The following is a 5,000-nucleotide window of genomic DNA, read 5'->3' as shown; positions in this document are numbered from 1 at the left end:
CTGTTTAAGTTACGAGGAAAGGTGAGGAGGAAACAGAAAACAAGAACGATAGCTCATAATATCAAGGTTCACAATGATTCACCACCAAAAACCTTAACGTACCACGGAAATACCAGGTGCTCACTGAAACCGCTCCCACCACACTTCCTTCTCTCACCGCGACCATTTTCAAAGACCACAGATTACCCGAGTTCTTAAGAGTATTTGTCCTGTTGGTAATGCAGAAAATTTGTTACCACGTCACTAGAACTACAGAAACATCCTTAAAAAAAACCCGCGTCACTTCAACTAGAGCTCGTTAAAAAAAAAGTGAAGGTGCGGCAAGGAAGTGTTTCAGAATATGGACTTTGCTCTCTCACCACTAATTTCCAAGGCCAATGAGATGATAAACAGGATTTCCAAGAGTGCTTCTCCAGTTAATAATGTACAAATCGTACCAATCTGCCTCTGGAACCGTAAAAACACATAAAAAGAAACTCGTGTGAATTTAGATAAAGCCTTTTGAAATAATGGAAGTGAAGAACATAAGTGTTTGAGAGTACGAGCCACAGGACACAGGCAACCACATAGCACAGCACAACAAACACACGTACCTACACATCGCTCCCTGATTACAGCCTCCGTCACACGCTACCAAAGCAGTCATGAGCAATTGGGTTCACAGGAAGGTTATGTTCACCACAACAGTTTCTTTTTGCCACTTAAATTATACAAATTATCGCCTCCGTTTGTGCCTCGGATCAAGGTTACTAGTATTAAGTTCCTCGAGTAAAAAGGGAGTAAGCGAGGAGAGGTGGAGGAGGAGGAAGGGGAGATGGAAGAGGTGTAAAAAAAGAGATAAAATAATACACATTATCGTCTCTATTTGTGCTCAGATCAAGGTTACCAGCACTTAGTCACCGTGAGAAAAGAAGGAAGGAGTATGAGGAGGGAGTTGGTGGTAATAAAGGAGGATAAAGAAGAGAGAATAAGAGGGAAAGAGTAAAGGAAAAAAAGGTGAAATTATACATATTATCGTCTCCATCACGTTCAGGTAAGTAAAGAAGAAGAAAGAGGGGAAGGAAAAGTAAGAAAGAACTAAGATTGAAGAAGAAAAGCGACAGAGAGGAGGAAGAAAGCATGAAAAGAGAGATAGAGTAAAAAGAAGAGGTGAAATTACAGATTATTTCCATCAGGATCATTAAGAAGAAAGAGGAAAGAAAACACAAAAAAGAACTAAGATTGAATAAAGCGATACAAAGAAGAAAGAAAGGATGAAAAAAAGATATATAGAGTAAAATATTATCTCCAGAGTCATTTACGTAAAGAAGAAAGAGGATAAAAAAAAGTAAAAAAGGAACTCGGATTGAATAAATAAAGCGACACAGAGAAGAAAGAAAAGATGAAAAGTGAGACAGAGAGTAAAAAGAAGAGGTGAAATTATACAGATCATCTCCATCAGGATCATTTACGTAAAGAAGAAAGAGGAAAGAAAAAGTAAAAAAGAACTAAGATTGAATCAACAAAGCGATAGAAACAAGGAAGAAATTATGAATAGAAGAGATACAAATAAGAGGAAAGAGACAAGAAGGAAGAAAAACTAACAAAGAGACGAACAAGAGGTATAGGAGGAAAGAACAACAAAGTGAAACAGAAGGGGGAGTAAACAAGGACGAAAATGAAGAGAATGAAGAGAATCACTGCAGAACAAGCGATAGGACAGTCCCTGGAGGTCTTAGTGTGGGAGTATCATTGATTGAAAACACCCACACGCTGCCGCCGTGATGTGCCTCGTAAAATCAACAAGGAAGGCAGTAAAGGAAGAGAAGGATGCAAGAGATGTGCGGGATGTCAATTAAGGGGGATGTCTCTGCCGTGCCGTGCGTGGGAGAAGAGGTAAAGTCTTAATCTATAATGCTATATCATGAAGGTTAGACGTAGTGTGTGGTGATGATGCTGGTGGTGCGAGTAATGGTGATGATCTGTTGAATGCTTTAGTGAGTTGTGGTGGTGATGGTGGTGATGATGATGGTGGTGATGTCTTGAAAGGTTATAGTGTTGGGGTGAGTTTTATGATGATGATGATGATGAGGAGGAGGAGGAGGAGGAGGAGGAGGATATAATAATAATAATAATAATAATAATAATAATAATAATAATAATAATAATAAGAAGAAGAAGAAGAAGAAGAAGAAGAAGAAGATGAAGAAAACTGTAAGTCGTGAATCGCTCTTGCTTTCACATAACTACCAAAAAAACTGGTAAACGATCTCTCTCTCTCTCTCTCTCTCTCTCTCTCTCTCTCTCTCTCACACACACACACACACACACACACACACACACACACACACACACACACACAGATAGACAAAGGCAATTATCTTTAACATTCACCAGCAACAAGAATAACAAAACAAAAAAATATACGAAAACAGAGAATGAGAACGAGAGACGTAAAGAAAACGCAAAGGAGGTGGTGGAAGGCAACACTGGTAGTAAAGAGTAGTAGTAGTAATAATAATAGTCATGGCAGTGGTAGTAGAGGAGGCGGCGCAGCTACAGAGGGCTTAAAGTTGGCAAGCCCAGAAGAGGTGTCCGTGGTAATAGCGTAAGAAGATAACAAATGAAGCAAGAGATCAAGGGACCGGGGAGCATTAGTGAGCAAGCTGTGAAGTGCAGGTGGTTTGGCTGGCTGTGTGTGTCTCTGTGGCTCACTCGTTCCCTCTCTGCTTGGCTGGTGTGACAAACTGCGTGACAAACAGCTTGAGTTAAGAAGTCTTGCTTTACACTGTGTTGTGCATGTGTGTGTGTGTGTGTGTGTGTGTGTGTGTGTGTGTGTGTGTGTGTGTGTGTGTGTGTGTGTGTGTGAGAGAGAGAGAGAGAGAGAGAGAGAGAGAGAGAGAGAGAGAGAGAGAGAGAGAGAGAGAGAGAGAGAGAGAGAGAGAGAGAGAGAGAGAGATCGTTTACTAGTTTTTTGAAGTTATGTGAAAGCAAGAACGATTCACGACTTACATTATTATTATTATTATTATTATTATTATTATTATTATTATGTGTGTGTGTGTGTGTGTGTGTGTGTGTGTGTGTGTGTGTGTGTGTGTGTGTGTGTGTGTGTGTGTGTGTGTGTGTGTGTGTGTACGAGTGCAGGTATACAGACGGTCCAAACCAGATCACCTATTCTAATGACGCCGCGTTTAGCATACATTACAATCTCCTTTTTTCTACCTTTTCTGTACAATTTACACAGGTGAGATAGTCTGGCAACACTACAACAAAACACAACAATTCCCATGAGACAACACACATTTCTCCTGGTCAGAACGAAGAACAAAAAAAAGGTCAACTCAATACAGCACTTCCACCAACAAACACCTTTATAAGCATGCACACAGACAGTACTAAGCTCCTTCTCGCTCTCCCTCTCCCTCTCTCTCACTCTCATCCTGCAGTAACACTCCAATTTTTCCGCCTCGTAATTACATAAAAGGCGAGGAGAAAACTCAGGCAACTACAAAGGAGCGAGACAAAATTAGCGTCATCCTTTACAAGACTTCAACTCGCAACACTCAGAGAGGCAAGTGTGTGTGGTACTTCACGCCTTAGGTACGCCTGGTAGCACGGTGCACTGGAGGAGGAGGAGGAGGAGGAGGAGGAGTTTAACCTTTTCACAACAATATGCAATGTATGGAATGTTTATGAGCACATGTATAAGAAAGAAATAAAAGAAAAAGACTCCATATTTTAATTTGTATGATATTTACAAGCGGCTGTGGAACGAAAAAACATTCTCTCTCTCTCTCTCTCTCTCTCTCTCTCTCTCTCTCTCTCTCTCTCTCTCTCTCTACCCGCCAGGTGCACCATTAGCCGTTCTCGTTACCTGCTTCCTATTTGTCGCGCGTCTTACCATTGTATTGCAAAACTTCAACTCCATTAGGATTATTTCCCGAACGTGCTTCAGGCCCTAACTGCTGCTCTCTCTCTCTCTCTCTCTCTCTCTCTCTCTCTCTCTCTCTCTCTCTGATTGGCCCCGTTCTCAAAAGTGTGTCTCCTGTTACTATTGTAGAACCATCGTTAATCTGTCACTCGAATCGCAAAAAAACACCCTTAAAAACCAGTACAACTCCATCTAGAGCCTTTGAAAGTAGTGAAGGTGTGATGAAGATGTGTAGAATATGGACCTTAGCCACAGCACCACCACAGCATTGCCATACCACCGCCACAGCACCGCCACATCCTTTCACGCCCACTTACCACACCCGGCACGCGTTAAACCGGCTGTACTGATGACGATAAGACCTTATCTCCATTCCACTATCGATTTGGCGGGCCGTGTGTGTGTGTGTGTGTGTGTGTGTGTGTGTGTGTGTGTGTGTGTGTGTGTGTGTGTGTGTGTGGGTTGGGTTGGGTTGGGTTGGGTCGGGATGGGTTAGGTTAGGTAAGGCAAGGTAAAGTAAGATATATATATGCAAGTTAATTGGATGGTAGGTTATGTTATGTTCCGGTTAGATTAGATTAGGTTATGTGAAGTAAGGTAAGATTAGGTAACGTAAGGTAAGGCACCAGACCCTTATCCCACTCATTCCTCCACCTCTCCCTCACATTCTCTCACATTCCCACAAAATTAATAAAACTATGAGAACATTAACCAACACACCACACACACTCCTACCACCCACCAATCTCACCCTATCTCTCCCTATACTTCCCCTTTTATCACTCCATCTCCATCTCCCTCTTCATCTCTCGCTCACAAAAGGTCCCCCTGGTTGTGACTCACGGAAGGCAGGGGGGGGGGGGCGGTGTGACTTACAGGCCGCCCCAGTGACTCAGGGGGCAGCAATGTGACTCATCTTTAAGTACCGCGACGGGATGACTATGTGACGCAGAGAGAGAGAGAGAGAGAGAGAGAGAGAGAGAGAGAGAGAGAGAGAGAGAGAGAGAGAGAGAGAGAGAGAGAGAGAGAGAGTTTTAGTTCAGGTAATGCTGCAAAAAGGATTCTCTCTCTCTCTCTCTCTCTCTCT

At 42.4% G+C, this 5,000-nt stretch overlaps 1 protein-coding gene across 1 annotated transcript in view; it reads right to left on the bottom strand.

Moving 5' to 3' along the window:
* Window positions 1-5,000, bottom strand: part of LOC123515706 (nuclear receptor coactivator 6-like) — a 189,662-nt gene that overhangs the window by 147,039 nt on the left and 37,623 nt on the right.

This window comes from Portunus trituberculatus, chromosome 39 (genome assembly GCF_017591435.1).
Source record: "Portunus trituberculatus isolate SZX2019 chromosome 39, ASM1759143v1, whole genome shotgun sequence".
Taxonomy (NCBI): domain Eukaryota; kingdom Metazoa; phylum Arthropoda; class Malacostraca; order Decapoda; family Portunidae; genus Portunus; species Portunus trituberculatus.
This window is presented reverse-complemented; position numbering and strand designations above follow the sequence as displayed.